This window comes from Nylanderia fulva, unplaced genomic scaffold, assembly GCF_048542155.1.
Source record: "Nylanderia fulva isolate GAGA-0341 unplaced genomic scaffold, ASM4854215v1 Scaffold97, whole genome shotgun sequence".
NCBI classification, from domain to species: domain Eukaryota; kingdom Metazoa; phylum Arthropoda; class Insecta; order Hymenoptera; family Formicidae; genus Nylanderia; species Nylanderia fulva.
Window position 1 is genome coordinate 36,519 of NW_028191101.1, and position 12,315 is coordinate 48,833.

General features: G+C 34.9%; 2 pseudogenes; one reads left to right on the forward strand and one right to left on the reverse strand.

The window, feature by feature from the left end:
- Positions 1-5,652: 5,652 nt before the first annotated feature.
- LOC146719483 (uncharacterized) lies at positions 5,653-6,651 on the reverse strand (annotated as a pseudogene).
- Positions 6,652-6,673: 22 nt separating this feature from the next.
- LOC146719484 (uncharacterized) lies at positions 6,674-7,744 on the forward strand (annotated as a pseudogene).
- The last annotated feature ends 4,571 nt before the right edge of the window (positions 7,745-12,315 follow it).

Sequence of the window (12,315 nt, forward strand, 5' to 3'; positions counted from 1 at the left end):
TATATGACTAGGAATGTTTAATATCTTTGTAATCTCTAGCTTTCTCATGGTGAGGTTGCTCGGGTTTATTCGTAAATCAATTGCTTCTATCACTTCTTGTTAGTATGTTCATAATGTCTGTTCTTTACAAACATTCGAGCTGGACAAAACCGGCTTTCTATGCCATTTTTGGCTGAGTTTGTCCCTGCTACCGCCTGCAGCTTTTGCATCGATTGCAAAGCAAAGATTGGTGAATCTATTTTTTCACGGTGCTCACCATTTGTTCCCGATATGGTCTGCTATCAATGACGACATGATAGACGCTGCTATCGCCATCGTCAAAACTGTTCTAAAAATTAATCCATGCATTTACAGGCTACAATTTTAAAGATTCTGCAATGCGTCGCTCTCATACTTGTGGGGCTTGCGTTACGATCGAAATTTCTATAGCATTTATGGTTTTTTGGTTTGATCCGTTTCGTGTCCGCTACATCGGATATCGTGCAAATTTATTGAGGATTACCAGATAAAAGAACTTTTTTAGTGTGGTAACCATTAACAGGACCAAACCGGAAAGAGAATGTAGCCAGTGGCAGTTTCGACTTTTACCCAACTAGCATCAGCTATTACAGTTATGTACGGAATACCGTTTATCAACATCGTTCCCCCCCCCTTTCGAGAGGCCAGTTGATTTTCAGTTTGGCCAGCCATTTTCATAAAATTTTTTTTGTTTTTTTTCCATGGCACTGGTTCTGTTTCTCAAACTCGTCTACTTCTAAAATATATCGATTTGATTATAACTTGTTATCGGACATACATGAATATTCATAGCGCACACAGCTCTTCTAATTGGGCATGGCCAATTCCCACTGAATAGTTTCTATTGCAGCAGCCATATAATGCTTAATTATTTGCGGATCTTTGGGTTCGACCGAATTCGGCCTTCAGTATGCACATTTGGCATTTGAAAAGTAAAATTCGTCTTAAACTTTTCGGTTTTAGTTTTTATGAGTTCCAATGTTTTAAATTGGCCACTCAAGCCGTTCATGTTATGAATACTCTCTGGAGTTCTTTCCATAAGGGAGAAAAGTCGACAATGGACGGCCTGCAGCAAGCGTTCCTGGATTACGATTTTATATCCAGAGTTTGGCCATTCTCGATAACAAATAATCATCTTCGCCCAAAGTTCGATATCTTTATTACAAATATATGTTTCAGAAATTGACTTAGGCATTGAACTTTTTGAGTACTAAACTTTAGAATCTATTGTATCGAAATTCCAATGCCCACCGATTTTTGAAAATCGATGGATTCATGGCTAGTATTCTAGATGTGCTATTCCTAGAGTCATTTTTCTCTTGGCCTTCGGTTTTAGTTTTAAGAACTTTCCAATTAATAAAAAATTGGCACTCTATGTTCTTCATATGATTATTGAATGAACTCTGAAGTTCAGTTCACATATGAGGAAGAAGAGTTCGACATGCGACGGCCTTGAGGCATGCTTTCCTGGATATTATTTATATCCAGAGGGCTATTTGATAAACCAAAATGATTTTATTTCGCAAAAAGTCGACATTTTTACTACCGGACTGTATAAAATCTTTCTCTAATAAAATATCTTTTTTTAAAACAGAAGCACAGCAATTTGTTCTGGGGGAAAAATTTTTTTAAGCAACAACAGACGAATAAAATCGTCTCTGATATAAAATATCTTTTTTTAATAACCAAACGCGCACATGAAAACGTTTGGGAGGATATTTCTTTTTTTTGTTATATGAACTTAAACTTAGTATAATATTGTACTATTGCTAACTACTACTTATTTTAATATAAATTTCTACTACTAACAACTTTTAAAATAAGAAGGGATGCTTATTTTAGGGAAAAAAAAATTTCTTTAGAAAATTGTATATACTGTAAAAAAATTTATAAAAAATTGAATCCATAAATATGAATAAGAATATAAACTATATTTTATATATTAAATATATAAACCACACACACAACACAACATATATAATATATTATTTTTTTACAGAGTATCCCAAAAAGATCGGAAACTGAAAAATCTGAAAAATATACGTTTAAAAAAAAAGTTTTTTTTGACAAAAGTTATAAAATCTACTTATTGATCTGAACGTTTGACCTTGGACAGGTTACAAGGTCAGAAAAAGGGTTTCTTAAATTTCTTAATGTTAATCCTAATTTTTATGATTTTTGTGAGCTTATCTCGAAGGCTTTCCAAACACTATAATAAAATTTTTATAAAGGGTCTTTGAGTTAAAGGTTGAAGGCAACATTTTTGCATAAAATTTCTTTATAAATATTTCCCTTTTTGTAATCATACGTAATTTTTCACAGTATAATAAGAAATCAATTATAAAGAAAACAGCAATGAATAGTAATATCAATATGCAGCAGCATACTTTTTTTAAGCAACTTTTTTTTACACCAATCAAGTGGTTCATATTACGTGCCCAAAAAAGAATGATTAAACCGGGAAAAGGAATATTTTACAAAGATATTTTTATTTTAGGGGCAAAAAAATTGTTAAACCTTTATTAAAACAAAGGGTACTCCTAATAAAAAATTTTTTTATTAGTGTTTGGAAAACTCCAGATAGCTACAAGAATAGTAATAAAAAAATAGGTTTATCTAAAAAATCAAAGGTTTACCTATTTGACCTTGGTAACGCCGTCAAGTCAAACTGAAAGATCAATAAAAAGTTTTTTTTTTTTTTCTTTTTTCTGAATCTTTTTTCTGTAAAAGTATAACTTTCGAGATTTTTCAGTGTTCCGATCTTTTGGGACACTCTGTATATATTATATATATATATATATATATTATATATATATAGTTAATATATACACATTACTTATTGATTTATGTAGCAATCTGTCTATCTAATCGAACTATTCTATCATCTACGCATCAACTATCTATCTATCTATCTATCTATTGATTTATCTGTATCTTTTCTTTTCTACTTGCATCTTTTATATATGTACACGTATCTAATAATTTTTTAAAAAATATTGTACATTACAAAAAAGTAAAAATAATAAATTTATAATCTAATAATATATAAAAATCTTTTATGAATATAATAATACAAGTTTTAGTAGATAATTTTTTGTATAAATAAATGATTTATTCTTATCTAAATACGCTCTGTTTTGATAATAATAGGCATTATTATGTATTCAATCTCTAAAATACTTTATATAAATCATACAAGAAGTATTACTTTATAATCAATTTAATTATTATAGATAGGCCTGTTTATACACATACACAGACATATTATATATTGTTGTGTAAGTGTTTACCCCTATCCCACAGCGCCATCCACCCCTACCTTTTCCCCCTTTATGTGATCTTTCCCCTTGTCCCCTGGTATGTGTATAACCAGGCCTATCTATAATAATTATTAAAATTGATTATAAAGTAATCATTATTTACTTTATAATCAATTATAATTATTATAGATAGGACTGTTTATAAACATACACAGACATATCTATATATTGTGTGTAAGTGGGTGTATGGTATAAAAGGCCTATTATAATAATATAATTGATTATAAAGTAAATATTCTTGTAATAAATTGATTTATATAAAAAGTAGTGTAGAGATTGAATACATATAATGTATTATTATCAAAACGAGCAGTGTTAATAAAGAAAATCATATAAATCAGTTATTTTATTACAAAAAATGATCTACTAAAACTTGTAATATTAATTCATAAAAGATTTTTATATATTATTAGATTATAAATTTAATTATTTTTACTTGTAAGTACAATATTTTGAAAAAATTAGATACGTGATCATATATAAAAGAAGAATAAATAGATAAAAATTTTTTATGAATGAATGCAATTGTAGAAAAGAGAGAAGAGATCGATCAATCGATCGATAGATAGATAGATCGATTAGATAGGTTGATTTAGCATGAGATGATAGATAGTTCAATAGGATAAACATATTGCTAAATAAATACAATAGGTATTTGTATATATATAGATATATATATATATATATTATATATTAAGCAAGTGCCGGACAGCACAAGGTTGATAATCCCTGAACAGGGCCCAGGACTTATATTTTTGCAATTTTTGAATAAAATAATTTATTCATGAAACTAATCAAATTATAACAAGAAATGTAATAAGAATATTTTAAATTGATCTGTGTATGGTTTATTTATCGTCATCGAAGAGGAAAAGAAGAAGAAAAATATCCGATTACTTTATTGGTCAATCATAATTAAAAATATTCGAAAAATCATATGCTTTGTTTTGTGAATTGTCAATCTAAACTTTGATTGATTTGCACGATAAGAAAATAGTGATATTTTACATTTTACATATAAATGTTGATAAAAATTCAAGTTGTGAACTTTGACTTCGGAAAAACGAGCAAATTCAATCGAAGATAGTATCGACAATTTATCATTTGATCGAATATCTGATTGATAAGAAATAACATTAATCGGAGAGTTTCTTTTCCTTCCCATTTTGATGGACGCGATAAAATGAACCAAATATATTGATCAATTTAATAAAATTATTCTTAGTAGTTTGATGAATACTTATTTATTCATAAAATAGATTGCAAAATAAAATCTGGGCTTTTTTGTACGTGGATATCATTTAATGCTACGGGCAGTGTAGGCACATTTGAAATATATATTTTAATTGTGCAAAAAATTATATACAGAGTGTCCGGTGACTCATGTTCCAACTCTCGTAGATAGGTAGAGTGGGCCAAACCGAGACGAAAAGTCCTGTATCATTTTGCGAAATTCTTAATAATTAATGATTTATTCATAAAAAACGTCGGCCAATTGTACGCGTCTTCACTCGGAGGCGGAGACGTCACTAGGCGCCCGGCGCCGTCATTAAGCGCGCTGGGCGGAGCGTTCGACAAAAGACAAGCCCGATCAGGACGGCTGTGTATGTGCTTATAAAGTGGAGGCTTGACAAATTATTTTTTACAATTTTAAAATTTCGACATCATATTTGGTAATGTACTATAAAAAATACGTAAAATTACTAATATAAAAATAAGTGTAAAATTACATGATAAATAATAAAAAAATATTACATTTCCATTATTTATCGCGTAATTCGGCATTTATTGTTAATGTAATTTTACATAATTTTTTGTGTGTGTGTATCTCGAAATTCAGAATGCATAGGAAACAGAAATTTGATGCAAGTTACACGATAATACTCGAATACGTTTAGTCGAAATTTTAATATGAATAACAAATAATCATTCTCTCAAGAAACTCTCTCTCTCTCACTCACTCACTCACTCACTCACTCACTCTCTCTCTCTCTCTCTCACTCACTCTCTCTCACTCTCTCTCTCCTCTCTCACTCTCTCTCTCTCACTCTCTCTCTCTCTCGTGGCATATTTAATCATCCTTTCCTCACCACCTTGCGGTAGATAACATGGCGCATTTTTTTTTAAGTGATATCCCCAATAGGTCTAATCCACTCTCATATTTTAATTCAACAGTTGTTCGAAGTGATTTCCTCCTTCGCGCGAACACAATTCGGCTCTTCGAACCATATTTCGCGTAGCGCGATACGCCATTTCCGGCGTGATGCTATTAAAAGCAGCGAGAATTGCTTCTCGTACTTCTGCTTCTGTGTTATCACGCCTGTGCACGACTAAATTTTTAATGTGACCCTACACGAAATAGTCGAGCACATTGAGATCTGGCGATCGCGCCGGCCAAATAATTGGTCCACCTCGACCGATCCACATGTCGGGATAGTGCGCATTTAAAAAATCGCGCACTTGACGCGCGAAATGCGCAGGTGCCCCGTCATGTTGGAAAATGAGGCCTGCTCTTACATCGAGAGGGACATCCTCGAGTAAATCACATAACTCATTTTCCAGGAAACGTCGGTAGAATTCACCATTTAGTCGCGGCGGTAAGAAATAAGGGCCGATCTAAAAAAACGTCACAAAAGAATTTATTAAAGCTGCAATGGAAGATTTCTTAATTAATAAGAAAATTTATTATTTACAATTTGGTTTCCAATTATTCCTGCCCACACGTTTATGGTCCACCGATACTGGAATGCACACTGTCGAACAACGTTCGGGTTTTCTTCCGCCCAATATAAATAATTTCGGCTATTAAATATACCGTTCGGTGTAAACGTCGCTTCGTCTGTCCACAGAATGCGATCCGGAAATAAATCATTCCGTCGGCATTGAGCGAGAAACCCTACGCATGTTTCACAGATTGTTTATATTTATTAATCTTTTAATAACGCAAAAACAAAATAAAAATGATAAAAATACCTTCACAAAAGTAGACGCGCGGTGCTCTATCTCTCGGTAGAAGTTGTTGTACCCGCTGAAAATGATACGGGTGCAATCCGTTTTGGCGTAGAGTACGGTGCACCACGTATCGCGAGAGACCGAGTATCCGAGCTGCACGTCGCACACTGCTCCTGGGATTCTCTTTAAACTCTATCAGGATTCTTTCTTCCGCATTTACATCGTAATGCAATGGTACATTTGCATTTCGACGATTTGGAAGAATATTTCCTGTCTCGCGCGTTAAACACATCTTAATATGGTGAGAAGGATATCGCTCACGCCCGGGGAATCTCTCCGCGTAAATGCAAACCTCGACAAAAGATTAAATTAAATATTAAGAAATGTATACTACAAGGGAGTACACAGATATAATTATCGCGTACGGTTTAGCCGGAGAAAATGCTCGTGCCGCGGCTCGCATTTACGCGGCGAGATTCCCCGGACGTGAGCGATATCCTTCTCACCAATTAATATTGAGATGTGTTCAACGCGCGAGAGAGACTGGAAATGTTCTTCCAAATCGTCGAAATGTAAATGTACCATTGCATTACGATGTAAATGCGGAAGAAAGAATCCTGAGAGAGTTTGAAGAGAATCCCAGGAGCAGTGTGCGACGTGCAGCTCGGATACTCGGTCTCTCGCGATACGTGGTGCACCGTACTCTACGCCAAAACGGATTGCACCCGTATCATTTTCAGCGGGTACAACAACTTCTACCGAGAGATAGAGCACCGCGCGTCTACTTTTGTGAAGGTATTTTTATCATTTTTATTTTGTTTTTGCGTTATTAAAAGATTAATAAATATAAACAATCTGTGAAACATGCGTAGGGTTTCTCGCTCAATGCCGACGGAATAATATATTTCCGGATCGCATTCTGTGGACAGACGAAGCGACGTTTACACCGAACGATATATTTAATAGCCGAAATTATTTATATTGGGCGGAAGAAAACCCGCACGTTGTTCGACAGTGTGCATTCCAGTATCGGTGGACCATAAACGTGTGGGCAGGAATAATTGGAAACCAAATTGTAAATAATAAATTTTCTTATTAATTAAGAAATCTTCCATTGCAGCTTTAATAAATTCTTTTGTGACGTTTTTTTAGATCGGCCCTTATTTCTTACCGCCGCGACTAAATGGTGAATTCTACCGACGTTTCCTGGAAAATGAGTTATGTGATTTACTCGAGGATGTCCCTCTCGATGTAAGAGCAGGCCTCATTTTCCAACATGACGGGGCACCTGCGCATTTCGCGCGTCAAGTGCGCGATTTTTTAAATGCGCACTATCCCGACATGTGGATCGGTCGAGGTGGACCAATTATTTGGCCGGCGCAATCGCCAGATCTCAATGTGCTCGACTATTTCGTGTGGGGACACATTAAAAATTTAGTCGAGCACAGGCGTGATAGCACAGAAGCAGAGGTACGAGAAGCAATTCTCGCTGCTTTTAATAGCATCACGCCGGAAATGGCGTATCGCGCTACGCGAAATATGGTTCGAAGAGCCGAATTGTGTTCGCGCGAAGGAGGAAATCACTTCGAACAACTGTTGAATTAAAATATGAGAGTGGATTAGATCTATTGGAGATACCACTTAAAAAAAAATGCGCCATGTTATCTACCGCAAGGTGGTGAGGAAAGGATGACAAATATGCCACGAGAAAGAGAGAGTGAGTGTGAGAGAGTGAGAGAGAGAGAGTGAGAGAGAGAGAGAGAGAGAGAGAGAGAGTGAGTGAGTGAGTGAGTGAGTGAGAGAGAGAGAGTTTCTTGAGAGAATGATTATTTGTTATTCATATTAAAATTTCGACTAAACGTATCCGAGTATTATCGTGTAACTTGCATCGAATTTCTGTTTCCTATGCATTCTGAATTTCGAGATACACACACACAAAAAATTATGTAAAATTACATTAACAATAAATGCCGAATTACGCGATAAATAATGGAAATGTAATATTTTTTTATTATTTATCATGTAATTTTACACTTATTTTTATATTAGTAATTTTACGTATTTTTTATAGTACATTACCAAATATGATGTCGAAATTTTCAAATTGTAAAAAATAATTTGTCAAGCCTCCACTTTATAAGCACATACACAGCCGTCCTGATCGGGCTTGTCTTTTGTCGAACGCTCCGCCCAGCGCGCTTAATGACGGCGCCGGGCGCCTAGTGACGTCTCCGCCTCCGAGTGAAGACGCGTACAATTGGCCGACGTTTTTTATGAATAAATCATTAATTATTAAGAATTTCGCAAAATGCTACAGGACTTTTCGTCTCGGTTTGGCCCACTCTACCTATCTACGAGAGTTGGAACACGAGTCACCGGACACCCTGTATATATAATCCTGATGACGTCAGCGGACGCGGACAGAGAAGAAGAAGAAGAAGAAGAAGACGACGTTACTTCATTTTTCATGAAAAACGTCACTTTTTGACCGCTTGTATGTCCAGAACGGCTTGACCGATTTTATTTCTTCTTGGCTCAAATTACTCGTGGCGATGCCGCCTTTCAGGTTATATTACGTGCAATTCAAAATTTTTTATATTTTAGTAGTTCTACACCCCCCAAAAATAGACTTTGATGGTGCAGGATATGAGACTTGTAGTGTCTTTTAAGGTCTCTTAGGGTTTAAACATGGCCGGAGACACTACCGCGTCTCCTGATATATATGTAGCATTCATCATCCACATCTTTCATTTACACTCTACACTTTTATTACACCTTACACTTTTCACTGCACTTTTACACTTTTTACATTTGTAATAACTTCAATTCATTAATTAACATAATGTTTTTAAGAAAAATCAATATTTCCATAACAACACATTCATTCATTTATTTGTTATATATTAATTCTTTTTGTCTTTCGCTTTATACTTTCAATGAATAAACATTGCTTTCTTAAAAGATCTGGTGAATTTATTCATAAGTCGCTACATATATATATATATATATATAGTTTTTTTAACGCATTTTGAGAAAACTTTAGTTCTTACTATAATAATCATAGTAAACTTACTGCCATATTTGTCTAATAAATCAATTATACATTAGATAACATCGGTGAAATTTTCTCCTTTATGACACATTTTAATTCTATATTAATAAAATTCGAAAATATAATTTTTTATAGGGTATATTTGTCAAACATTATAGTATGTAATACAATTATAAATGAATTTTTATAATTAACTTGATCAAGTAATTTAGCGTATTTTTATATCATTATACATTATTAGATTAATAATATTACTTTTATTAAATTATTTTTCAGTTCGTTTTCTTGCCAAAGCTCAATCTCTGGTAAGCGATTTATGGTTTTATTTTAGTGATGAATCTGCATTTAGATTCAATACATCAAATATAATGTCTACGATATTTATTGATTATCGTATTCCTCAATTATTACAAAAGTTTAAAGTTATACGCTACAGTGAAGCACTCGTGGAGAGATTTACAAATAGCAGTAAGATTTTTTACAATAATTTCTTTTTTATAAGTGACAAATCTTTGATTTTTTATAAATTCTGTTCCTTTCTTATATTTATAATCTTACAAAATAATATATTTCGGTAATTTGATGAAATAGTTTTTTTAGTGTAAAACATATAATACCATAACGAACACAACTATTATATTTTTGATAGGTTTTTTGATGACAGATTGATTTATGACGCGGTTGTTTTTCTTTGAAAAACAAAAACGATATAACTATTTGTTGTGAATTTCAATATCGATCGATCTAGAATATTCTGGAATATTCTATTCGCGTATAATATTTTATTATGAGTATAATATTCTATTATGCATTTTGAACATTCCCGCCCGCCTTGTCGCGAAGTGACAACATGGTGAATTTTGGCCGCGGAATCGCAAGTCGATAGCGATCGATGGTGGGGTAGACGCGCGCCGGCGCGGCGAGATACACGTGATGATCGCGTGAAACGTGAAACGATCAGCTGAGTCGATCTGAGACGATGAAAACACGTGGTGATGTGAAATGGCGAGTGTGTAGTGCAGCGCGCGGCGATAATGAGATAATTGTGAGTGCGGTGGTGGATGAGACGAATGAGGTGCGACAAATATTACGGTGGATGATGTGATGATTGTGTAGTGAGTGATCGAGAAATGTTTACGTGCCGGCGGACGGCGTGTCCGCGTTATTTACGCCCGGAATGCGATCCGCGCCCGGAAGCATAACGAGCTTGACGAGCGGGCGCACGAGTTCGGAAGTGGCGGTGCGGATTGAGATCACGCGGACGCTTTCCTTGTCGCAAGTTATTGGATGATGGTTAGGTATATCATATAGGTTTAATTAATTTTCAAAAAATCCTCGCCTTTTACATAGGCCCCCATTAAAATTTGCTTAGGGCCGCATATTAGGTTAATCCGGCACTGATTGTTATGTACCTTGGGAATAACCTTAAGAATTTATTTATATAAAATTTATGTATTTCATATATCATCCCGCAAATGGCCATAAAGAGTGTCGCTTGTTGACGTCGTCAGTTCTTGTTTGTCTTTTAAGGGGTTATCTCTAGTTAAAAAAGTCGAAAAAATCGATTTTTAGAGGTTTTTGCATATTCTAAAAGTATGCCATCTCAAAAATGTTTTCTGAAAGTTTCATATTAATCAAACGAAAATTGACAAAGTTATGCGAGTTTGAACGTAGGGACCGCTCCGAGAGCAGGTAGCGTGCGGCAACAAACAGCGCGTAGCAGCGGGGCGCTCAAGATAGGTCCTTTTTATTGTTTTGCCTGGGTTTATACTCACAATAAACAGGTTACTACACGTCTAGACGAGTTTCTGCTTGTATTCAAACGGCCAATGAGCTCAGTTTGGCAGTTGGCTTTAAGCTAAGCAGATCAACTTACTTCGATTTTGCTGTAATTTTCGCGTGTTTTTCACGATGAATCCAAATGAAAAACTCGGACGAAATAAAAGAGAACTGCTAGGAGGAGCGCGCAAATCAAGGTTAAAGAAGAGGAAACAATCTTTCAACCCTAAGACGCCATTTCACATCACCACGTGTTTTCATCGTCTCAGATCGACTCAGCTGATCGTTTCACGTTTCACGCGATCATCATGTGTATCTCGCCGCGCCGGCGCGCGTCTACCCCACCATCGATCGCTATCGACTTGCGATTCCGCGGCCAAAATTCACCATGTTGTCACTTCGCGACAAGGCGGGCGGGACAGCGGAGACGAACGAAGCAAGTTTTAGTGCATCTAAAAAAAAAATCGAGATGCAGAAAAAAATCGTGGTGCCGCAAGATAATTCTATAGAATATAGAATTATCAATTTTTTTTCTGTATTTTCGGCTATCGCAATGCTTGTGAAGTGCAAAAAATGCAACAGTGACATAAAGTTTCAGACAGCCAGTACTCGGAGACTAGGATTTAAAATTGCTTTTTTTTCGTTAGAATTAAATACCTGTGCACAAGGCACCAAATTTTTACTTGGACACGGCCAAGATATAAAATTGGAATAATCTCTACAAGAGATTTTTAATTCCATGTATCCCCCTATTCCCCCTAAAGAAATAAATGCGAGAGAAAAATATAGATCCGAAAGTCGCAGAATCGGGAATCGAACCCGAGACCTTTCGCTTGCCGGGCGACTGCTCTTCCAACTGAGCTATTCAGATCCTTTCGATTCTATACTTTTCTCTGTTATATATATTAATGTTGGTAAATAAACGCCTTTAAGCCAGCGTGTATAAATTAAGAGTTTAACTAGGCTCTGTAATATAAATATAAATTTAACATATATAAGATAGGCAATAAGAGCCAAATCGCGGATGACAGTGCGTTATTCTAAACGAAACTAAATTTTTTTCGTTAGAATTAAATACCTGTGCACAAGGCACCAAATTTTTACTTGGACACGGCCAAGATATAAAATTGGAATAATCTCTACAAGAGATTTTTAATTCCATGTATCCCCCTATTCCTCCTAAAGAAATAAATG